We start from the raw sequence: 26,678 nt of genomic DNA on the forward strand, positions 1-26,678 counted from the left end.
TGGGTTTAATTAAATGAAAAGCTAAAAGAGGAACAGTAAAGGTAAATACACATCTCACAGTGGACCTTAGAATGCTACAAAACTGCAGAAGGAATGTGTCTAGAACTGGATCCCACTGAAGTCAGTACGAATGGCAGTTCTTGTAGACTACTTCTTGAAGGATGTTAGAACAGAGTCTTACTTCACATTCTAATCAGTCCTTTTGCATTGAGGTGGACAGTTTTGACTAGTTATCATGTAACTTCACTACATTTTTACCCTGTTTGATAAGTCTACTCAGAAAGTCTTTTTCAATGCTTTTTGCATTCTCTGACAGTGAATCAAATGGCTAGGTGGTGTGCTATATGTGCAGTAAAAGGAAGAACATTTATCTAACAACATGTACAGAGATTTTCAATGGATATTTAGTTTTTTTTAATTGCATATTTATGCAGTAAAATTGACACTTAATACTGATATAGCTCTGAAGTAAATGAAGGCTTGTCATCAAAAGTGATGGCAAATGTGCTTAAGTAACTTATGGATTCCATAGCTAGTTAGTTTATGTTCCTTTAGATTTACAAGAATTTTTTTCCTCATCTTTGCGTAAAATACATTGAAAACAAATCTAAATATTAAAAAAAAAAAAAAAAAAAGCACATCATGCATTTGCCAGAAGCTACTTGTCCCAAGGTAGGACTCATAAATTGATTGATCACAATGGTATCAAGCCATTTTTAACCAATACTTTTATTTGGAGTCACTTTTCCATTACTGACCAGTGCAATACTAACCCAACTGTTTGGGTCAAGGAGTCTGTGTAGCCATAAGGCTCAAATACCCTTCTGGAAAATAAATGTGTATAAAAAAATAATATAGGCTTTATGGAGATATTAAGCAGCACTGCAAGTTTGAAGTTACTAGAAAATACAAAGTAAAATCATAATCGTGTCATAATGAAGAAATTAGGCAGCCTGTAGTCAATCCTTGTTGAAGTGCACATTAATTAATTCTCCCCCTTACATTCTAGTTCCAGTCATCTTCTATGGAATGGTGATTACTTTTTTGTATGAAAGCCCATTCTGGGCTTAGTTTATATCTGGACTGCCAATTGTGAATAAATTACAACAGAACACATAGAACAAAATTAAAAATTCCCTTTCCAGCAGAAATTTGGCACCTTTAACAACGCCCCATCATATGTGCAGTGTATGCTTCCTTTCAATGACTGGCTGATTCTGGGGAACAAAGGGTAGACTTCTCATGCCTCCTCTCCATAGCAACTATCCTCACAGAGGCCAGTGTCCCAGAAGCACCCTCAGAAATGTTCAGCCACTGTTGTGGGAAATGTTGCTCTTTCTTGCCTGTCATGTTTCTGTGCTGGTAGCCAAAAACCAAAAAATCTGCCCATCAAAACTAGTCAAAATTACTACTGTTCAGTGTCAGTAATTCCAACAAAATGTACAGTACCACTGAAAAGCTTATTTATGAATAGAAAGGAATAATCATGGATGACATATTGCTAGACTATGTTGTTTTTTAATTTCTAATTTCATCTGCTTTCTTAAATTTGGTCTAAGTGCAGAACTTTTTTAAAACCACACATGAGCAGCATATACACCAGTCCTATTATTCACTGACAGGATTAATGAGCATGCCTCCTGTATAAAGTTCTAGGTCCCAAACTTCCCTTCTCTTGTGAGTTGATTGTCAAGATAATCCACAAGCATGCAATAGCATTCTATCATGAATTACATATCTTTTTATGGTGCTGAATTTTGCTCTGCATTTATCACTGGTAAGCTTTGCTTCCATACTTGATGTTGTCTAATCGACTGTCACAATCAACTGATAGTGAGTAATGTTATACTGCTGTTGTTCCATTTGGAAAAGACATTCTGGATAAAAGACTTGAAGTTTTCTTTCTTAAAAAAATCATGTACTCACTTACCTACAATTTCAAAAACAAATAGACCAAATATTCTATTACGAACTAAATAGGTGTTAACTATATCAGATGTGTTAGAACATTACTAAAACTGCATTAAAATATTCTTAGTTCATAACGTCCTGGTTGGATAAAGTCCTTAAATTCATTCATCTTTTATTATATTAGAGGAAAGAGGTTTTTGGTAAAAAACATTTGTCATACAGTTTTAGTTTCTATAAATAAACTATTTTTTTCCCCTATAGAAAGAATGTAGTACATTTCAATTCATAGTAGAATTGATCATAGAATTGTATTCAAGATGGAAATGTAGATGGTGTAAATATTGTCATTCCTGCTGAAGCCTAAGTTCATTTGTACTGCTTAGAGCTGGAGCTGCAAACTTTTTGCTCAGGAGCACAATGTTTTTCTTTGTGAAAAATCATCAAATTCACTGGGCTCTGAGTACACAGGCTTGTTTAGCTCAGTCCTAGGCCTTTGTTCCGACTAGTGTTGGAACAGAGGGTAAATTCATATGCCACAAAAGACCTTTATTATGCTTTATTTTGTGTCTTCTAGCTCTTATAAGAGTATGCATTAGCTTGCTATTTCTGAAACTAAGATCGGTGTAATCAGTGTTCTTCAGTAGAGTTTCCAAATGGAGAAAGCAGGAAAGTGTGTGTTTGAAGATATGAGACAGGATTCAGGGTGCTGTGATTATTCCACCGCCTCTGGAATCTATGCTTAAATATGATTAAGGGCAAGATCCCAAAATAACCTCTTCTATTTCTGGATGATATGTAGAATGCTATGCTGGCCATATCCTGCAGCACCCTATGTCACTTGGGTGTGTACAAGTCCAAAGCATTTCTTAGAGAAGTGTCTGATGAAGAAACTGGAGCTTTCAAGTGGAGATTTTAAGTCTAGAAGCTTATCAACACTTGTCTTGTTAGGAAGAATATATTAAATAGATTAAAAAAAAAAAAAAGCCATTAAAATAGGTGGCAAAATTCATTTTATTTTATTCATTGTACTTATCAGCATGATATGGAAGTAAAAGGCTAACATTTCAGTTACTGGCTGCTGCTTTTTGAAGTACTTTGTGGAAAAAGAATTATGGCTATCTAACTAAAGACTACAGGTTAGGATAATGGCTATTCAGTGGCTGAAAATATTTAGAATTTAGTATTAATTGCCATGTCAGGTAATAACAAGGTAACTAAAAGTTAAGCAACAAGATTTGGAAGGATTTATTGGTTTATAAACATGATCTTAGAGGTCCCTTCCAGCCCAAACCATTTTATGATTCTGTGATCTCTGATGGCAATCCCTTGAGTTTCCCAGAAAAAGATAAGAGGAGCGTGAGAGAATGGTCACTTGGTCCATAATGTTATCTGTGTAAGAATGTCCATGTAACTTGTCTTTCAAATCTGTATGAGTGCCAGAAAAAAAGCTGAACACAGGCTTTGTGTTCTTTATACATAGTGCACACATTTATTTCCTAGATGAATTTTGAAGGAGGATCAAGTGCTGTTTTTGGTTGATTAATGGGATTAGTGTTTGAGAGGCAGTAGTATCAGATGGAAAGTTCTATTTTTTTCCTGTGACAGTAAAATAGTTTCAAAATGCAATTTCCTCTTACTCCCCACACTCCCTTTGACAACCTCACTCTGATATTGTGCGGGGTGTCTTACTTAGTCGTTTATCTCCTTTGACTCAGTGTGATACTATTTTACCTGGAACATAGGGGAGATAATTTTTAGTAGCGTATTTTAGTATTCAAAGCTTGAAATTCCTTTTTGTTCCTGCAGGGACAATAAATTCACAAAATACAAAATATTTGCTACCTCCTTCTCGACTTCTTTTCATGTCAATATTTTAATAACTTGTCAAATAATTCTTCTCTGCAAAATTATGTCATTATTGCAAATAGCTGGCTGATTTGGAGACACATTCCAAAGATCTTACATGGGCTTAATGAAAATTTCAGTAGCAGAGATGCCTGTTACTTATTTTTTATTTATTTTGCAAACAATAACAAATTACTGATCTTTCCCTGAGCTTAACTTTTGACAGCTAGTAAGACGTACACTTACATCTTTAATGCATTTCTATCAAAACACTGGTTTTCAACCTACCTGAATGTTTATTATTCACTGCCATAGCAGTTATTATTAATGGAATAAGTGCAAGTACAGAACATATTTATTTTTGTGCATATTATCCTGATGTTCTAGAACAGTCTCTTAAACAGCAAAGTACAGTTAGGGAATAGGTAAATGTTTTTGCATGATATTTTATTTCACGTAGATTTGTACTCTCAAATGGAAGACAGTAGGAGTTTGATCTTGCCAGGCATATGCAATTTTAACCGTTGTACTTCTGTGTCGAGCTATGTAATGTAATTTGTGATTCGACTTTTGGCTGGAAATGAAGAATCATTTTAGAGGATTTTTATTGTATATATGAATCTAAATCAATCTTTATCAATGTAGTGGATTAGCTTATGTCTCTTAGCATGGGATTTGAAGAGTCATCTGCTCTTGTGAATGCCTTTTTATTTTGTTAGTCACAGACAAAATAAATGACTAATATTTCTGGCTACGTTTTCAATTACCTTGTAAACAAAAAATTAATAAGTTGAGGGGGTCTGTAGGAGTGAAGTAGAAGCAGAAGTGTGAATGAAATATTAATAAAATTAGGCAGATAATGCTGTTTAGACCACTTGTATTCAGGGTACTTTTTCTCTACGCTGACAGTTACAGACATTTTGTGATCTTGTAAGCCTGACATTTGTATTCTTTCCATAGTAGCTAGCAGCTCTTAGTTAATGCATTCAGATTTCTAGTAATAACTGGGGAAAAAAAAAAAAAAAAGGTGAAAGAGGAAAATAAAGATATAAATTGCTATTTTTGCTACTAATCAAAATAACAGGGTATTTTAAGTATTGGCTGTGGGTTAACCCCAGAAGACAGACATTTAGCCATTTCTAGGAAAGCCTACCATAATGTTTTCTGTTTGTTTGGGAAGGCAAGCACTGCAACTCCAAAGGTTTTACCTTTCATCCTTTCCCTGAGATTTTCATTGCTGATCCTGATGTCATAAGGTATGGGATATCCCCTTGGCCATTTTGGGTCAGTGTCCTGGCTGTGTCCCCTCCCAGCTCTTTGTGCACCCAAAGCCTAGTTGCTGGGAGAGATAGCATGCAAGAGAGAAGGCCTTGATACTGTGTAAGCACTGCAATAGCAATAGCTACAACACGAAGGACACTGATCCAAAACAGCAGCATGCAAGCGACAGCATAGAAAAGAGACTCAGCCCAAACCAGTAGGAAGGGACAGAGTGAACAGGTAAATGTAAAATGCAGGAAATAGACAGTAGCTGGCTTTGATGGCCTGGCTAGAAAAGCTCCTGACTATGAGATTCTTGGTCCAACATGAGCATTTGGGTACTCCTAGAAATTTTTAGAAATCTTCCTTACTGTCTTGAATTAAGTCTTTTAATCTATTTCCTTTTTAAAAAGTTGTTGTGGTGCATCAAATACTTTTCAGAGTGAAGTTCATTAATGTCACTGATTGAAAAGAGTGTGTTTTGTTCAACACACCTCCCCCATAGTTTTTCAGTCACATTTTTTGTTTTACATTGTGAAAGTGGTTGTGTGGGTTTTGTATGTGGTTTTTGTGTTTTTCCTCCCTTAAAATGGCTGAATTGTCTCTGAAGAGCTGACTGCTACAAGGATGTGATAGATGCTAACCTGTGCACATCATTTGAATGTTTGTTTTCTGTCCTGCAAAGAACTTGGGTCAGAAGAACAGCACAGTGTTTTCTCAGCATTTTCTGCTGAGTGAGGAGAAACGTTGTTTTGGCCTATGTTTATTTGCTCTTTTCCCTTCAGACAGTCTGCAACAAGGAGGAGGATGAGCTTCTCTATAAATGCTTTGGTACAATAAAGCGAGCAATAGGTTGACCACTATAATGGTATGTTTTGGAGTGTCTTCAGTAACACATCACATCACGGAGTTATGTAACCTTAACTGGTGGACTGGGGACTGGGGCCTACATTCAGATCCTTTTCACCCATTTCATATGGTGTTCTGTTGGAGCATAAAATAGAACTGCATTCAGTGTTTCTTTTGCATGTAAATCAGTGTCCTCTACACTTGAATAAATAAAACAAGCAAATGCTGTTTCTTTACATGAGATGTGATGTTTGAGTAAAGGGAAATTTCACCTCCCTGCTTCGCAATGTAGATGTCATCGTTACAGAAAGCAAAGCATCAGTGCAGTTTAGTGTTGCTGCCTATCAAACTGAAGAAATACTTCATGCCAAGCCTGGGATTCTCTACAGAGGCCTAAATCCAGCATATACATGCATCATTAACCACTGCTATCATGAATACTCTACTGCCGCAACTGTCAGTGAGTTTATTCTTGCCATCACCCATTTTTGAGGTTGCAGGAATTGCCCTGAACCAAATTTAAAAGGGAACTGTTGTACATCTCAAGTTGCATCATCAAAATGTGAAATCTTCCACTACACTGGTTACAATATTTTATTCAGCAGCAGGGAGAACCAAGCATAGCCGAGCAACTTATGTCATGTTCATGGCATCAGGATTGTTGCTCATAACTTTGAGAAGGATAAAAGTATTCTACTGACAATGCTTAACTTGATGCTTATATTGAGAGAGGTGGAAAGAGGCATAAACCTACACTGATTGATAATCCCTATTTCATCCTTCCAGTTTACTTTCATCTCTTTGAAAGTGCTATATGAACACTGCATTTTTATTTTTTTCTTTAAATTACTGATGATAGCTGTTTTCTATTTCCTGCCTTAAGTGTTCTCTTCTTCTGCTGTTCCAGGCTCCACCAGTCATTGTTCCCACAATTGCCTTTACATAATCCCCATTCCTTTCTCACCTCTAAGATTCATATTCAAGTTGAATTTTTACAGGGAATTTTGCTTTGAGACCAAAGTCGTTTTGTGCATATATTTCTTGCCAGCCTCTCCCTCCAAAGTCTGTAGGTTTTTAAACTCAGTCTTCTGGAAGGATGTGACACACCACAGGCAATCATAATTTTCTTTTAATAAAGTTATTTGTCAGTGAATTAAAATTCAGAACTGTAAGTTTTCAGTTAATTAAATAAGAAAAAATGACCAAAAAGTGCAACAGGCCCTGTTTTTCATTATTAAGTTCAATTTATTTCACACTGCATTTTCAGCTTTCAGATTTTCTTCATTAACAATAAAATCTAAAAACAAGAGTGAAAGAAAATGTGATCAGTTAACCATGGAAAGCTAAAATCTTGCAGTTTAGTTCTCTATAAACCAAACATTATTGAATTTTCAAGTAATGGTCTCATAGTCTCAAGTAGCTGGAAATTAAACAATTGGTGCTTTGTTTATGCACATTACTTCTGATCTAATTGCTTTTGCTATAAATGATTATACCTATTCCTTATTTAGCATGCCCAGTGCATCCACTTAGACGTGCATAATTCATTTCGTTCTTACTTCAGGATAGATGAAAACACTGTACTGAAGCAGGAAGTTAGGACTAAGAATATGTAATACTTGTGTACATGCTACTTAGACTAATGTCCATCTGGTTCAAAACAATCTGTGAGAGCAGAGTGTAGAAGCAGACTAAACTGCATGTGCTTCCTCCTGCTGCCACTGAGTATGCCCTATAATCGTGCAGATATTCTGCACTTCAGGGTAGCAGCAAATAGTAAGCCTGTGCACTGAGTTGTGTATTCCACCCCAGAGCATGCTTTCTTGCATGCTCATGCATGCCCAATTGCTTTGGCTTATTTTCTTTACAGAAAATGCATATGCCACTACTGAAGTGATAGAAAATAGTCTCTTTTTTAAAGTAAGGGGTAAGGGAAAGGAATAATGCTTAATGGCTGCAATTGGGCAGCAAAACATTGTATGTAAATTTACACATTTTGACTTTTTGTGTAGACAGATGGTCGGTTAAGTCGAACCTAGATATTTCCTCCCATGATGATTTTGTAAAGCAGTGTAGCAGATTGTCAGAAAGTACACTGTTCTAATGGGACAGATTTATTGACCTCTGGGTTGTTGTAGTGGTGCTAAAACTGCGAATCGTAGCTCAGTGCTGGATCCTGGTGGATCAACGTATGCAAGTAGCTGCAGTCACACAGATTGCATTCCTGGGTGACTCTGCCTGTGAAGAATAGTAATTTCTGGCTTCTTAATCTCCCTTCTCTTAGACCAGATGTCTGAAAATAATGAAGATAAGCCCACGGCTGCATTTAGTTCTCTGAATTATAGGGCACAACTTTTAAAGTCCTATGAACTCAGTGGCTCTATCCAGCTGCCTCCTCCCCTTCTTCCCCAGCAAGATAACGTTTCTACACTTGGTTCCATTTCTGTCTCAGTAATAGTGCTCACCAGCTCTGAGTGGTTGAACTACCTTCTATTTCTTCTTTGGCAGCCTCCTTTCTCCAACATATAATCAGGTTGCTATTTGCTCTAAGAAACAACTTGATATGCACTTCTGCAGTGAGGCTGGGAAAACAGTGCTTTCCAAAGTCTGTCAGTCAGGTAACAGAAGCAAAGGTACTTTTTGTAACTGAGAAGCTATAACATCTACCTTGACAAGACTGACTCAGTGCATTAACTTGAAATTTCAACCTCACTCCAGATCACTGTATTGTGTCAGCTTCAGGCTTCGGAATTTAGCTTTGGAACATACTTGTTTCTGAAGCTACATTTAAACTAAAGAAGTAAAGTTATTTTAAAAGAAAGCTTAGACTAAATTCCTAGGAAGGAACAGGTTATGTTTCTAAGCACTCTCCAAGTCATTGGTATTTTAGTAAGAAAGCAGCGTGAATGAAAGCTGACTTACTGATCTCTGTCGTCACTTAAAAGTCAGTGCTCAGGCATTCATTTAGAAGACTGAATACATTTTTCACTAGAGCTGTACAGGTTTTGACATTGACAGTTAATAGGGATGCTCTATGGGCCAGAAAATATAACTGGTGAAAGTGTCAGGTCCTGATCCTGCTTTCAATGAAGCTAGAGGAATTTTAACCATCACTTTTTTATAGAAGACTAGAAGCAGAAAGAATTGCTGTTCAAATGCATCTAGTGGTTGTATATCTGCATGTTGCAGATTTACTCACAATATTTTGAATATATTTTAAAAAGACAGTCTCTCATTTTTAGGGCATTGTTGTATTTTAGGCTCTCCATAACTAATTTCTATTTATTCAGCAGATCAAAAAAACTAGCTTGCAGGTATCAAAAAGATGCATGTTTTCTCAGATATAAGAGTTTTCTCACTTTAGTTTTATGCAAATAGTTTATTATTAATGCTTTTTAAAAGATCGCAGGAAGTACATAGACTTTTTTTTCTTTTACTCTTTTTTTCTGTATGGTTAATAGATTTTTTTTTTTCCTTTCTGTATGGTTAATACCAGACATTTATTTTTTTTTGCTTTCATTTGTAAATACTTTAAACTCACTCTACAGAATGGAGAAATGGACTATAATTATTTAAATGTATACATGAAGATAATAAGAATTGGGATCCTCATTTTTAGTCACTTGCATCACTTTAATGGATCTCTAACATGAAAATTTTATTTTCTAAAATGCCACTACCAGCACTTCTTGCCATTTGTCATCTTGGAAAAACATTTAACTTCTAACTTAAGTTCTCACTTCATATTTTTAAATTACCTTATATTTAAAAAGGCTCCTTCTATGTCTCAGCAGATTTAGGCAGTTTCATGCTTTTGACTCAATAATATTCTTATAGGCAGTTATACTACAGATGTTTTGGTAAAATCACATATGGGATTCTAAAAAAAATGACAAGTTGAGTTAGTATCACCCTGGGCACAAAGTTGTGCCTACATGCATGTTCCTGTGAAATGTATTCTGTGGTAATGTTTTTGCATTCTGCATAAATTCGGTGCTAGTCAAATGTCTTTTGTAGTTGAAAATAAACCATGACTGCACCCTTTGATGATGATGGCAATGATAATCAAAATAGAAATACGCTAAACAAAGTATTTAGGACACTGAGATATCCCAGAAAAGAAAGGCATGATTAATAGAGAGCCTTATGTTTGAAGTGTGAGATTATTTATTAAAAAAAAAAAGAAAAAGCCTTTCTTGATCTGACGTTTGAACGATGTCATCATGCTGCCGTAATGATATAATAAGAATGGAAGTGTCTTGTGTTTATAGTATTCAGTAGAAAAGATGGTTTTACCAGTGACTTTTGTGTTGGTGAAATACTCTGTGCAAAATTCCCCCGCAAATTAGCCTTTATTTTATATCTTCCATCTTGGATTGCAATAGTGGGACTTTCTTTTGTTTTCTTTTACTTTTAAACACTTATATTTAGTTTAAAGAGACAAAAATCTTTAATTACCATCAGGCCAAAGAATGGTTAAACTTAATTGAAGAATAAGTTTAATAAAGTTTAATAAAAGCTATATTACCTAATCAAATAATTTAGTATTGTGCATTCGTACTGTTGTACTAGCTATAAAAATCTGAAACAGCTTATAACATCATATGGTTATATAGGTACTTACCATTTTAAAAGTAGCATTGAGTGGAATCTGTAGAATGTCCCCACGATGTAATCAATAACTGATTAAAGTGATGAGTCTTTATGGTATTATTCTGAAGTGCAAAATCTGAAATTACAGGAAATGTACTGGCAGTTATATATTTTGTTGAAAGAGGGATTGCTCAGACATATTAACAACAAAATCGATGCCTGTTGCCTTCTACAGAGTACAAGGACAATGATTTATCCTGAAAACATCCTTCAGCTGAGTAACTAGGTAACTTATACTGCCCTGCATGCATGTGTTAGGCTCCATTTCATGAAGCAGGATTCCACGGCAGTGATTGAAGTAAACAGATGGAGTAAGAGAAGGACAGATGGATACCAAAAAATTATAGCCACCTTTTTTTTTTTTTTTGGTACCTCTGCATTAACTGCAATAAATTGATTTATTTTCATTTAGTGAAATAGGAAAATTATAGATTATGAAGCCAAAGCACTACGGAGTCCAAAACCATTCAGTTTTGAAAGCATGTGTTTGTAGTGATTAGTAAGAGTTCCAGATGGGTTTCATCGAAGAGTCGATTTTCTGTAGACAAGATTCTTACTACCTACTCCAGTCCTTTTTTTTCTTTTTTTTCTGTTAGGGAGATATTAACTTCTTTCTTATTCAACAGGGGAAAGATTATTTGGTTATTCTGCCATACTGGAAAGCTGTGAAGTATTTCTTGTGAAACAGGCTGCTGATTTGAGTTTGCACATGCAAGGGGGCTGCTGCTGCACCACGAGGGCTTTGCACAGCCTGGGATGGAATTGAACGTGGAGAGGCAAAAGTAAGGCTAAGAGTCAAGGAGGCCCCTTTTCTTCCTGCAGCAGCTCTAGATTTCACGATTAGAAAATCAAAACAGATCTATTATATATATACTAGGAGTCCTTATCTGCTGTGTGGCACAGCTGCTCTGTCCCATACTTGACCTTGACTTAATTTGATCTTCCCCGTGGTTAAATAGGAAGTTCAGCTGTGAGCCAAATCATTTCTCAACACCTCTCATTCTACCAGTAACTGCCAGCTTGTTGCTGATGCTGTTGGATTTTTATATGAGCGTCAGTCCATTAGAAATTGGATGGTGACCATCCAGGCAATTTGCATTTATTGCAGAATGTCTTGCAATTAGTACACTTTCAAAATTGTAGAATGCAAGTAGAAATCATCCTTGTATTCATAATGTTTGAGATGTGAAGAAATATAGTCAAAGAACATAATTATTCTCATGCTTGTAAAAATTTTTATCAGAAGGTTTTCTTGCATAAAGGCAATCCAAGTGTAGCTTAGTAGCTATATAGTATTATTTATATGTATTTATATACATAGCATGTATTTATATATGTAGTAGTATTTTAAACAGATAGGAGATAAACTACGTGGCTTTCTTAAATCATCTAAAAGAGATAATTTAAAATCTTAACTGGGGTTAAAAGTGATGAATTCTTTCTCTTGTTTTCATAGTTTAGAGATGGAAAGGAATAATAGCTTAATCATTTTGAAAGCATAGAATTACTTTGGAAATTAAATTTGGACTGGAATTTAGTATTAATTTATTGGAATTTAATATTGAAAACAAATTTGCGACAGTCGAACAGACACTCTCTTAAATCCTTCTTATCGGTAATGGCCCTAATATATAACCCTTCAGCCTACTGAGACCTGCTAGAGCATTGTCATACTAGTGCAGAACAGTAATTATTTTGAAGATGACCAAGGAAATGGAAAAGGCCATACGTACTGCTGTCAGTACTTATCAGCAGTAAGTGTAAGTGATGTGCAGCTTGGTTTATATATTTGATTTGTATTCAGCCTAGACTTACACTGCCCTTTCTCAAACTGCTTGATCACTTCTAATTCCACAGAGGAATGTTTTTAGAAAGGACTGCAATCTTGTACAAGCTTCTCAACAATCACTAAATTTGAGCTTCTTGCCCTGATGTGGAGAGAGAAAGGCTGTGTATCTACTGCTGAAAAGAGGGCTTTGTTAAAATCTGGTAGTCCTCAGCTATTATGCACTAAAGGCTGTTACCCAAGTGCTAAAACTTGTCTGAGCTACAAGAAAGAACAAATCTCTATAAAGTGGTCAAAATTCAAGTGCTTGATCTTATTTCTACAAACAATGGCACGCTAGTTTAAATGCTTTCTTGAGCTATCCTCCCTGTATACTTGGTTCCTCTGCTCTGAGATAGAGTCCACACACATTAACTCATTAATGTAATACGAGATCATTGTGAAACAGCTGTGGGACATGCTTGTCAACAGAAAGGTCACCGTCTTCTGTACAATTACAAATGGGAATAAATGCTCAGTACATTCACTGCTTTTGGAGCATCTGTCAGGAGCTGAGTATCCAGCAATCTTCCTCTTTAGGAAATTGCTCTTGCCAAGGAATTGTTTCTTTTTGTATTTTTGTCAGCCAGCCGATCATTTACGAATGAGCTGAGCTTCATTATCTGAGCTGCAAGTTAAAACAGATGCATTCTCCATATATATGCAATATGTATGAAGTATCCCAGTGTGTTAGTTCAGGCACAAAGATCGACTAAACAGCAATCTCTATTCTGTATATGAACATAAAATATTAAGCTTAAGCTATAGGTATTATTTTGGATAATGAAAATAACTTCAAAAATAGTTACTTCAGTTTGTTTTCATCTCAACAGTGTAACAGCTACAAACGATAGAGCAGATTATGAAGGCAATATAATAATTTGTACAATTGGTAAAAGAATACACCAGCAAGAGTTTTGTGGGCTTGGGAGTTCAGAATCCCCACCTCAACTTTGTGTGCCTTTGCCCAGGTGTGGCTGGCTGCAGAGGGTACTCTGTGTGTTGCAGCCATCCTTCCTTCTGGAGCCATGCTGTTGCCACAGTCAGAAATCCCTAATATTTTTAGTTGGAGAAAATAATTACAGAATATTAGATATTGTAGGTGATGTGTTTTCTTTTTTGAAGTTTATCTCCTTTTCATCCCAGATGAATGTAAATAGTATCTTCTTTTCACCTCATGTGTCTGTTCTTGTAGAAAAGTGCTACTGAATTGTTCTGAATAGATCTTTGCTTAATTTCAAACCTTAAATTAGTGCTTAATAAGAAAATTGGGGTCGACATTACTGATGCACTGCTAAATAGTAGATTAAAAAAGAGAAACACAGTGCTCAGTTTTACTGGTGATTGTTAAAGCCACTTCTGCTCATGTCTTTGAGATTCTCATCTTCTTTTCTCAGTTACTTAATCCAAAATCTTCCAAAAAAAAAAAAAAAAAAAAAGGAAAGTCAGGCAAGACCTTTTCCACCTGACATTAATTGTATTTATTGAAAAGGTATGTTTTTTTGGGAGGGTGGGGGCAAAAAGGAACTGGAAAACCATGACTAAAACCAGTTTATATCAGTTGGCAAGCACTGAGTGAATGCAGAGACAAGCTAAAAGAGGCGGCTAGGGTCATACAGTGGAACGTAAGCATTCAAACATAGAACATTATATATAGCAAGGTTTGTGATAAAGAGGAGAGCGAATGAATGTATGAGAGAACTTAAAAGGTAACAAAACAAAGATTATTATAAATAAATTAGAAATAAAACTGAGGAAATAGGCTAACAACAAAAAAATAAAGTAGTAGAATCAACGAACCTTAAAATGCCATAAGAGATGCAGAAGATTTTTATCCATTTATATGTGCAGGAAGAGTGCAGCACATCTGTTGCTGCTAGCTAGGCCTGAACACTGTGGATATGAGCTGCTCCATACCCGCTGCACTAGGAGTTGATGCCTGTCTCTTGCAGAGTCCGGAGAAACAGTATACATGTGGCTTTAGTTCATCTACCAATGAACTCATGTTATTGCAAGTGAGAAATCTTGTCGCCTCTATAGAAAATGAAGTTTTCAGATTTTTTTTCTGCACTGGTGAAGAAGTTTTAAAATATATATATATATTATTTAAAAATGTGTACAAAAATGCTTAATAAGTTTGTGATTAATAAGTGATTAATAAGTTATGTAATGTCCATTCTGGGGAGGGTTTAGGGTGGGAAGAGAAGGGGATAAGACAAAAAAGGGTGGCAGAATCCAAACTGATTCTCAGAACAATGAAAAGTAAATAGGATGGTAAGACTGCTGACATTCTTTGGAATATTTACCTCTAACAATTGAGTATTACTTTCCTACAAGAGAAAGGAACCAAAAAGCTTGTTGTTTTTATATGGTTAGCATAGCTTCAGTTGTTAATTAGATCATTTTAAAAATACTAAATTCTGAATTTCTGATAGTACTTCCTTCTGACTAGTGGCAGCCTTTTTACCATTAAGATAAATCACATTGTTTTCCCTTGGATACTTCTGAATTTGCTTAGAAATTGCAAAATGTTGGGTACTTGCACAGATAAGAAGAGATTAAGCAGAAGCCATTTTGTAAGTAATCACATTTTGTGATAATGTTCTGCAGAATGACTCACGATATAGCCACCTACTTAGCAGTAGGAGTGGTATGTGTAACTAAAGAACTTATTAGAATGATGAAGAGCATGTTCAAGGTACGTTGATTTCCCTCAGTCCTCTTTTACTACCCCCAGGCATTCAGCTTGCTAAAGCACTTATCTCTGCAGATGATGATGTCTGCTGTATGATTTGTTTCACGTCAGCTATCTTTCACACACATCTGTGCTATTCCTTTGCCTCCATCCAAAAGGACAAATGTAGGATCACATGTCATTGCATGTCCTTGCATATGATGACAGGCATTTTGATGTGTTCAGCTTCTGCCAAACATTTAATCAGGCCAGAGCTGTTCAGTAAGATTCACTACCTAGATTTTTAAACAAACCAAAATCAGTTATGGCCATTGTAATTCTCACTGTACTTCAAACTGAAGACTAGTAAGCTGTTGATTAAGAACAATAAATCACTGAATATGCTTAAACCTTTCCATGTTTAGAACAAAATGCTTTGTGGTTCTTATTTGCTTTATCTGTTACCATAAATTTACAACTGAATCTTAAGCATTGATTGTCCTTATGGTACTTTCATTTGGAAATGTCAGGTATTTCAGGAGAAGTTTTACTGCTAGAAAATCTTCAATTGCACCTCTATTATGCAAATGTTTATCCTTGCAAAGCTGAATGGACTTTACCTGATTTTAAACCTTAAACCCTTTGCAAAATGCCACTGATAGATGGCAGCCTCAGCATTAAGAACAAATAAATACAGGAATCAGATATTCTTTAGAACATTTTCTGTATGCCTGCATGTATGAAAACACAAGGGTGACAATGATCTGTAGCAGAAATGCTGAGTCATGGCTTGAAACAGCGATTGAGCACCTGGTGGGAAATCAGGGCCAACCCAGGGGAGCTCAGGTGCATGCAGTGAACCTGAGTGACTAGAAGGGGTGGAGCCAGGATCCACCTCTTCTCAGACCTCATTTAAGGGTTGACAGTGGAAGCAAGGCTATTTTGCTAGAGATCCCTGTCTACCTGAGATCTTCTGAAGGTAAGCAGACTTTTTCTTTTGTTTCTGTACCTACGGTTGCTGCACTTGGGCTTGTCCGCATTTGCTGTAGCCAAGGAATTTGCCACAGAGCTGTTATTGCTGTACTTTCTGTTGTGTAATAGCATTACATGATCACTATAAGTAGTCAGTAAGAAACCTGAGATTAAGTGGTTTCTTCTTTAGTCAGCTGCAGACTTTTGATCTCCCTGTTAAATAGCAGTTTATCACAAAGTTCATGCTGCCCTTACTTAAATGAAGCTCTATTTTGTTTCAATGAAATATTGACCAAAGTCCAGTCCTACAGCTCACAATTCTCTGAGTTATTCTTTGCTTGTTTTGAAGTCAGCAGAACATCTTGTCACCAGTGAAAGGCTGGGAACTGGGTTCCTCGTGCCCACTGGGTGCTGCAAGAAATTCTATTCCAGACTCTGTTCCCCAATTTCTCACTGTGTTTTTGTTTGTTTCACACTGCATTGATAAAGGCTGGTTATATTTTAAACAGAGACTTATCATAATATTTTACATTCTTATTTAAACTTCTGGTCAGTCTAGTCTATAGTTTCATTTTTTAAAATGTATTCCATTTTCTCTGTATTGCCTGTGCATACTGAGTATAGAAGAAACTTTGGTTCACAAAGTGCCTGTTTTAGTTTGTCATTTTACACTTCATCACCACTGTGTGAGATTGCATTGAGTATACAACTTATCTTGCTGCTTGTTCCATGTTCAACCAGAACATGAATTCTGTCATAGCACTTTCATTAAAAGGCAAAAAGAAAAAAAGTGTAAGAAAAAAGGTATTAAAAAAAAAAAAAAAAGGTAAAAATAAATCCTTATAATTTAGGAGAATGCATTTTCTTCTTATTCTTTGCTGACATGGTTCACGTTAGAAATATCCTTAAGTTGTCTGTTTTCCAGGAAGTTCATATTTTCCCAGGTATCCTACCTAAAAAAACATTTTCCTATTTTGTGAAACTGAATCAAAGACTATCAAAATTCAAAATCATTTACAGTTGTAAACAGCATCTCTGATCCTAGCAAGTGCTAAGCAATAAATTGTTGCTATTTCATAATGCTGGAGAATAAAAATAAATAAATAAATAAAGCTTTTCTCTGTATTATGAGACAAGAAGTCTTCGTTTTTAGAAATCAAGAAAACTAATTTAAAAATACTGGGAGAGGTTTTGATGAGTCAGAGTTTATTCTAATATCTTCATCTCAAACTTGTGAGAAGAAATCACTGTTCCCGTTCCTGCAGTACTAGTACCAGAAATAAAATTTGCAAGTTGTTTACACAAGTGAAAATTATTTCATATAAAAGGTGGAAACATGGTATTTTTTATCTCTAATGAGCTGTGGAGGTTCATTAACTTCAAAGCATTGCTATAAGGAGTTATCCCACGTATGTGGAAACAGTGCAACACAGTACAACAAATAGGTCTCTTATCTGCATGCAAGTCTTGTGTGCATTTTACAGAAAAAAAAAAGTAAGCAAGTAATAGTGCTATTATTAACTTTGCAGAAGTTAATCTGGTTGATTTATGTGCACGGAACTTGCTTTATTTCTCTTAAGAAATTGATATTTATTAACATCATGTGCTTGTATTTTTGGGTCAGAATGTGGAAAATTGTGTGAGCTCAGCTTCTTTACGTGTGCTTAAGCCTCACTTATTTTTTTTTTTTTTTTTTTTTTTTTTTTTTTAACCAAAATTTTATCTGTTTATTGCTAGTTCTTGTCAGGGCACCTTATGTTGTACAATGAGCCTCATCTCCCCCACCCCCCACTTCCAGGCCTCATTAGCAGAGTAATTAATATTTCTTCAGAAGGATTCTTTCTATGCTTATTGAAGTGACCAGAGGATAAAAGTTTCCCTTTTTTCGCTATTTTTGTGCATCCTAATATTGTTCCTGTACCTATTCTGATTCGATTCAATTTTTATATGACGAAGCACTGTACACAACTGTGCAAGTCTATAAATAAAAAGCAATAAACTGACATCTTTCACCTGTATGAAATGTATTTCATGCTCTTTTTTTTTTTTTTTCCATTACATTTGCCATTAAACTTCTGTCTCTACTGCCTTTCTGTATTTTCCCACGTCCCTTTTCACCTTTTCTGGCAATTGACACATTCTCTGCTACAGATGAGGAATAAAACACCATTACTCTCTTCTCTATGTCTACTTCTTTGCTGATGCCTTGACACAAGCATTGCATACAGACGTTTTTTCTGCTCTGGCATTTAAAATAAGCTGTCTGTAGTCACATGCTTTCAAATATAAAGTATTGCTTATTTCAAGCAAAATATCTACATATGTAGAGAACCTTGTGGATCTTAGGATAAAAACTGGCTCTGAAATGAAGGCAAGGCTAAAAAGCAAAAGGCAAGAATGGGTGTTGAGATCATTGGCAACTCAGAGCATTCAATAATCTTATCAGTTTGCTCACTACATGCTGCCTGTAGTAATAGCTAATATATTTTAAGTGATGATGCTATGATCATGCATGTAGATTGCCCTATGTTTGCAAAATTCAGCTAGACATTTGTGTTAGTGGCTCCTTTCAAGATTCAACTACATTCAGTCTATGTGGCCATAAATGGTCTGCTAGGATTGAAGACTGGCCTCAGCCCTGACAAGTAGCTGTCTCTCCATCTGGTGTATGTGTGGATCCCACTCATTGCTCTAGGACTGGTGAGACCTCACCTGGAGCACTGAGTCTGGGTGTTGAATCCACAGAACAGGAGACATGGGCCTATTAGAGCACCTCTAAAGGAGGGCCACAAAAATGACCCAAGGAATGGAATGCCTGCCCTATAAGGAGAGGCAGAGAGAGCTGGGACTTTTCAATCTGGAGAAGAAAAAGCTCTGGGATCCCCTGAGAGTGGCTTTTCATCTAAAGGGAAGTTGTAAGAAAGAAGAGGACAGACTCTTTAGTAGGGTCTGTTGTGACAGGATAAAGGGAAATGGTTACAAACTAAGGAAGGGAAGATTTAGATTGGACACAAGGATGAATTTTGTTTTACAGTAAAGATAGTGAGATTCTGGAATAGGTTGCACAGAGAGATGGTGGAAGCGCATCCCTGGAGGCATTCGAGGTCAGGCTGGATGAGGCCCTGAGCATCCTGATCTAGCTGTAGGCATCCCTGTTCAACTGCAGGGGAGTTGGACTAGATGACTGTTAAGGGTTTGTACCAACTCAAGAGATTCTATTATATTCAGCTCTCTCATCAATATGACACTCTATGACACTTCTGTTTTTACTCATACGAAGTATATCTGTATCTCATCCATATCTTGTGACTTTCTCATCAGCCTTGTTCTTTAGGTCATAATTCTATTTTTTTTCTCCCTGATCTCCCACTTGCAGTACAATCTCTCTCTGGATTTTACTCACTTAGCCTCCTCACCAGCAAGACCCATATGTCTCAAGCACTTACATTCATGATTTCTCTAGTTCTTGACTTATGTTGTAACTGGACCTTGCCATCTATTAAACAAAATGAGAAGTTGAGCAGACTTAAACTCATACTGAAATTTTCATTGAACCATGCCATGGATCTTAAACTGTAGTGGTCACTTGGGAAAAGCTCTGTCAGTTCCCTCTGCCGCTCCCTCTTACTGTTTCTCTGTGCAGTCATTTTTATAGGTTTGAGATTTGGAGGTTTTTTAAGAATAACAGTTAAGTTCTGTAAAGCCTAAAAGCGCAGATCTAATTTATGCCAAGAAGATGCTAAAACCCCATTTGGTAGAGGGATCTGAAATTACGATCTAAAATATAATGTGATTTTTCAACAGAATCATAAGCACTCAGGACAATACAATCAGTTTTGGCAAAAAGCTATAGGATTTGCAAATTTGAGTAATAAATAAGTTAGGGAAGGGAATGGATACCTTGTGTCACCAGAAGTAGTTGATACACTTCAGTTTGAATTTTATTCCTTTCAAGCAAGATATGCAAGTAAAGCTGCATCTCTAGATTGTTTTCAAATGTTATTTAATATATAGAAAAAAATGGTGTTGTATGAGGAAAAAACTATCAGATCTCCAACAGTGAGATAAATGAGCATGTCTGTAAGTGATAACAGTCATATCTTTTAGGGTCACTGGATCACTTTGTACATATTCATCCTTGAGCTCTTTTTATTTTTTATTTCCTTTTCCAACATGTTAGGCCGAATCCTGCAGAATTTTCTTTTACAGATATTATAGTGCTGCTGTATACCATAGCTATGGACTGTCCAAAGAATCAATGCAGTGAAGCAGGGATTGCAATTGAACTGCAGTTCTCACAGATTTTCATGTTATAAAATAACAAAATAGTCAGTGGATGACTAAATTAATATGGAAAATTCTGAAAGCAGCACTGATTAGGCAAATTCTCTAAGTGAAACAGCTCAGTCTAATCATGTATTCACTTGTAATGCGCAGGAGCATAATCCTGTCTGTAAAAGAAGCTGTTTAGATAGGTGAAAATAAAAAGCCTTTATGTACATAAGCTAAATGAACGTTTTTGTATTACTGAGCTGTGCTGTGATTGTAGCATTAGTGTTGCATTTTAACAACTTTGCTTTTTGTTGTTTAAATCCGTGAGCTAAACTGTTGTTTATTTTTATCTAACCTTCCCAACTTCTATCACTATAACTATTTTTCATGTTATTTCATAGATGCAGGAGTAACTTCAATTCCATTAAAAGCTGAAATCTGTCTGCTACATATGCTTTCAGTATACATCTTTTCATACCCATGTGCATTTTTTCACTTACCTTTTTAAATTTGTTTTTTAAACTACCCCAGGTTATCAGCTGTTCCTTTTAAAACTAGCCAATGCTGGTTAATAGAAGAGCCCTTGCCAATGAGTTTATTTCTGTGCCTTATGATTGTTTATGATACGTTTTAACAACTTTCAAAATATAGCATCCTTCTATACCAAACCATTGCTTCCCACTTGGCAGCCTGTACCTCTGTCTCACTCTGCCATGATTACAGTTGTTGCTTAGAGAGATGATCCCAGAGTTTTTAATCAAATTAATTCCCAATGATTATGCTCAACAGCAGCCTTCAGCTTTAACGTATCCTTTCAAAGAAATGAGTCTTATGCAGTTGCGTTGACTTCTTTTAACTTTTAGCTGCTTGATTAAAAAATATTTAACCATGATTTTTGGCTGGCAAATTCAGTCAAATGATGGATTTCCAAAGGATCCCACATATGTTTTGTGGAAATCATCAGCATGATAGAGGAGAGAGGCCAGAAGCACTTTTTCTGCTAAGAGAATGAAAACAACTCAGTGTCTATGCATTCTGTTTGCTAGTAGCTCATAAATTTCAGTATACATTCTGAACGTGTAGTAGCACAGATGAGCAAGGTCTCTTGGGGCAATGGGACAATTAAGGGTGTTGCTTTTGAGGATATTTCTGTGAAATTCCTACAGAATACAGGAGCATTATCTAATATATCAGCATAATCTCTGGGAATTTTGGGCTTTAATTTTAGTAATCTTTATCACAGTGTGGTTCAAATTACTATTATTTCACTTAAGAAAATATCTCTCAAAGCTATTTATGAAATTTAACATATAGTATGATTTTAGATGTGAAGAAATTGAGCAGGTTGGACTGTGCATTATTATTCATAGTAATTTAACTTTTTCCACTGGTTCGTGTGTGGAGAAAAGCATTTGGAGGAACTGTGGAGAAATAAAACTTGGGAAAATAATCTATGTGTACGAAATTGGCTGGTAGAATAACTCAACATTACTTTTAATCACAAATGTCACTGTCTTTTTCTTTTGATATCAGCTAAAACCGTAATATTTTCAGTTTTGCCAGTGGAGCCAGTAACACTACATATTCACACTATATAATCACAAAAACTGACAATGAGCAGAATAATGCATAGGAGTCAATAATATATGATGCTAGTATGGGTGCTGTGCTTAGAGTTGTCCTGAGAAACCTCTGTTTAAAGGTTCAGGTTCCTCAGCTTTATCTGTGGTATCAGGGTTTCATGGCTGCCACCACACAACCTTGTTTTATAGACTCAATTGTAAGATCAGAATGTAAGAGAAAAGAAAACCACTGGTGAGGGAAAACCTTTGTTTCCAGTTTTTTTTTTTTTTTTTTTTCCCCCAAATTCATTACTTTTAAAATGATTTGTTGACTGTTTTTTTTTAATTTAATTTTGCACTCTAGCATTTATTATGGGTTTGTTTTGTGACAGCATGCTGTACTGCTGATTGTTATTCATGTTAGGTTTTCTACTTCCTAGATTTTGGAAGCTGTTTGAATGCCAAATAGTAGCAATCATCTGTCAGAAAATAGTCGGGAATCTGGGATTGTAATTAAATGTAGCTATGGTCCGTGTACTTAAATGCTAATTAAATGGCACCAACTTTGAGATCATAATCTGGGTGATTACAACTAGACTCAATTATGAACAGATCCTATGCAAATATGGTTTTGTCACACTCTTAATTCTTGTCTTACATAAAATTAACCAAGAAACTCGCTCCTTTTAAAGAACATTTCTGTCTTAAAGATCTTGTATATAAAACAAAGCCTTTTGTCAGATCTGATCTTCTAGCCCTGGAATGCTGTATTGTTCCTGTATTAGTTTGCCAGTTGTTCCATTAGTTTCATGGGGACTGTGTGAATATGAACATGCTAGATGTGACAACAAAACTATATTTAAGCTTCCTGGAGCTTCTCATTATGGGAGTCTTCATTCTGTTGCTAAGAGCTTAGCCAGACAAAGTATTTGGGCAGAAATGTGAGTTTGCATTATGACACAGCCTTTAATTATGTGAACGCTCACTATTCTTCTACAGCTCATTCCCTGCCTGGGAATTATTCAGGTCATAAGATGGATAGTACTCATTTAATGGGCAGTTTTCCAATATGTCATTTAAAGTTGTGATTCATTCCGTTTGTGCTGCAACATGGAGATCTTTCTCTGAATGCAGTGCTATTGATTTCCTCATAAGAAAGATGGGCTCCACTGGAACTGCAATATCTCAGAGTTCACAAACTTCGATGTATCCATTTTATAATGCTATTGTGAAATGGGTATTATTATCTCAGTTTTACAACATAGCTGGGACATTAATTATTCTGCTATAGCACTGCAGAATATCCTCAAAGCACAGAGTACTTTGGGTGCCTAATGTGAAATGATTGTAAGTTTATTTTCAAATACTTCATCTTGAATATTTGTCCAGAATGTCCTCAATGCTCAGCATATGCAGTGGCTGCTTGTGGAAGTTTTGACTGAAGCAGTTTGCCTGTTTTCATGCAGGAATCAGTGACAGATCTAGGAGTAAAATTATTTCCTGCTCTTTAGCATAAGACCTTTGCTTCATTTACATTTCTAAAACAAAGGAAAATGATTTTACGACTATCAAGGTCATTCTCTGTAGAGCTGGTTTTCATCTTCAGAACATCATCTTTCCTGTGTGCTGAAGTGCTAAGATTTTTTTTACTGCTGAAAAAGATGCTGATGCTTAATATTTCACAGATGAATAGGAGTTAGCAAGACATATGTTGAATTATTTCATTTCCCCACTCGCTCTCTTAAAGAAGAAGCTTTTTTAAGTAATATTTAGATCTATCTCACAATCTTTGCTCTAGAGCTTAACTTAAAATTTCCACTGATGTTTTTTCTTCTGTCACTTGCAAAATGCACGTGTATGAGAGCTACATGAGCACACTCAGTTGCAGTTCAGGCCTTTTGTTTATTTTAAAATTTTGTCTGCATTGCAGGTTCAAAGTGACACTTATTGGATTGAGCTAGTAACACTACAGAATTCTTCTCTGATGGTACTTTCACCTTATAGTCTTAAAAAAATACTTCTACTGAAAGATTGGTTTTCTGATAGAAGCTAGGAATTCCTGAATAAATTGACTTCTTTTGTCCCATTCTTTTAAGGCTAGAGTTTCAACTGTCTTTAATGCCATTATATTAGAAGGTTTAAGAGATGACTACCTGCATACACTTCTGGGACAAATGGTGGGGATTGTGATTAGATCTGTTCTGGAAAATAACCGTGAAGCCTACTTTTGCAAGTTTGGAAATGAAAGCCATTTCTGAATCATATGTACTAGGTGGTAAGGTAAACATGCATGCTCTGGTGCAAAAGGCAGCATGCAGTGGCTTTTGTGCCGAGGATGGTTTAGCCACTCCTGATCACTGGTCCTGCCCAGCTGTTTTGGTTGAGCTGTATCATTATGGCATAAGCCTACTCTGCTGGTGAAAATATTTTTTGAAGAGTTATTTTTAACCCAACTTAGATCAGTGACGTGATTTGGAGCAGAATTTCATAAGCAGTTATGGTGGCAGAAAGGAAAGTCAGGAACTTCTTAAGTCAGCCTTTTACTGAAGTCCATTGATTGTGGAATTAAGAGTTAAGCATTGCATTATGGCTCCTAATTAATGTTCTAAATCCTGTCTACCTGTATGGCTAGTTACAAATGTTATCAGGATTAATATTTTGTCTAATCCAAATCCACTTAGATAGGATATGTATTTATGACAGCACAACTGAGCTATCTTGCTTAGCTTTTATATACGGGGTGGGAGAGGCTGGAGATCAGGCACTTAAGCAGTCCACAGGCGGAATGCTGGTGTTTTGTTGTTTTTTCCAGCCAAACAGTGAACTAAGGACATGAGCATTTAGGGACATAAAACAATATACCTACAGTATGACATTAATCTAAATTAAGAGTGTCAAGAAGTGAATGAAGAATTCTTTATGCACTTTCATGGGACCATATGGCTTTGTGGTCAGTTGTGATCCAAGTGAAGAGAAATCTGACCTGTGAGATATAAGTGAGGAAACTGTTTCTGTGTGTGCTTTCTTCTTTAGGAAGCCAGGTAGCGTACATCTAATTCATCTTTGAAAATGTTCCATGTGTCAAGAATGGGGCTGCTTTCTACATTTATTTCATTATATGCCACAGTACCACAGGGAGTCATGAACCATAGTCACAAACAGAAAGTTCTGGTAAATTGAGCCAAATCTCCTTAAAACTTTTCATTATTAATTGCTGGACACAGAGGATGGATGGAAAGGCTTTTCAATTATGTTTTTTATTAGGAAAAAAAAAAAATAATAATGGGGGAGCCTAAGCAGCTGATTTACTTTGTTCATTTGTACTTCGTATGGCCTTTACAATCTTCTAGGCCAGATTCATTCATCTCTAGCCACTGGCAGGGGCAAGAAGGTACAGTGAGTAAATAGAACACATACTCTAAAGATTAAGTGTCAGTAGAGATCAATGAATGGAAAAAAACCTGAAGTGTTAGGCAGTTTTGTTTTAGTCAGTTTTCTCTTTTTTTCTTAAATGACAGAATTAAAACAGCTAAATGGAGACAGCAGTATAGAAAATGCATCAGAAAATATTACCAAACTGCACCTTTAAGCAATTATTTTACTAACATTATCTCCCATTGAATCAAAATTTCTACTATTTTCCAGCTTTATGTGCCCCCTGAGTTTTATTAGGGCTGCTCTGAATGACTGTTTATGAGTGTGGATTGTTATAGGACAAGGGGGAATAGTTTTAAAGTAAGATGTGGAGGCTTAGGTAAGATATCAGGAGGAAGTTTTCCACACAGGGTGGTGACACAATGGGACAGGTTGCCCAAGGAAGTTGTGGATGCCCCATCTCTGGAGGTATTCAAGGCCAGGCTGGATGTGGCTTTGGGCAGCTTGGTCTGGTGGTTGACAACCCTGCATGGAGCCAGGGGGGCTGAAACTAGATGATCATTGTGGTCCTTTTCAGCCCAGGCCATTCTATTATTTTATTGCCCATGGCATCAGATGTGGTTGTTGACAATAGAGATTTTGACTTCCAACTGTTTGGGCAGGTGAAAGATGGTGTGTATGAACAACGTTTTTTCTGGTAAAGGTTGCCATCACAGGAGCTGTGAAACAGTGGATCACCTCTGCTGGTGCAGATTTTACTAGCACAGCATGCAGGCCCTTGTTCATCACTGGCAGAAATACATACCTAATGGTAGTGACTATGTTGAAAAATACTGTTTTGTAGCTGAGAATTTGTTCTATTGAATAGCGTTACTGTGCCCTTTGTATCTGTTGTAGTTTCCACATAAATAAATAGAAAGCATTACTTTTACACCCAATGTATAAAACTTTCCTGATTTGTTCTTTCTTATTGAGCTTTTTTTACGAGTATAGTCATACTCTTAATAAATATATATGTTGGGGAAAAAAAAAAAAAAAGGAACCCTTGACGCACATTTGGATTCACCCAAAAACTGGAGATGAAAAGGAGGGAGAACCTTAATGGCTTTTTCCTCAGCAGCAACCTTCATGAGGCTGCCTCAAGAATCTCAAGAATTGGATCTGATGAAGGGCTACTGTCCTGCTGAGCAGCTGCCAGTAAGAAGGTTCTAAATACTGAATTTCTTTCAGCAAATGTCTATATATGAATAAGATATTTTACTTTGTGTGATATTTTAATAAGAAATATTTATGTAGGAATAATCCTTCATCAGCAGTGTTTCTACTTATTCTGTGAATAAGGCTGTGATAGGAAAAAAAAATTGTGTAGGCAATACAGTGTTGCAACGTGACATGCAATTATAAACCTGCAGCAGTGCCAGCTAGTTAGATATTAAGTTTTGTTAAATTCACTGAAGCTTACTTTAATGCTGGGGAAAGA

At 36.1% G+C, this 26,678-nt stretch overlaps 1 long non-coding RNA gene across 1 annotated transcript in view; it reads right to left on the bottom strand.

Moving 5' to 3' along the window:
- Positions 1-26,678, bottom strand: part of LOC122162206 — a 176,348-nt gene that overhangs the window by 40,488 nt on the left and 109,182 nt on the right. The window contains exon 3 of the long non-coding RNA XR_006169442.1: positions 10,490-10,594. This is a non-coding gene — a long non-coding RNA (uncharacterized LOC122162206). The remainder of the gene's footprint in view (positions 1-10,489; positions 10,595-26,678) is intronic.

Source organism: Centrocercus urophasianus, unplaced genomic scaffold (genome assembly GCF_019232065.1).
Source record: "Centrocercus urophasianus isolate 14NV4802_14NV808 unplaced genomic scaffold, USGS_Curo_1.0 seq_20, whole genome shotgun sequence".
NCBI classification, from domain to species: domain Eukaryota; kingdom Metazoa; phylum Chordata; class Aves; order Galliformes; family Phasianidae; genus Centrocercus; species Centrocercus urophasianus.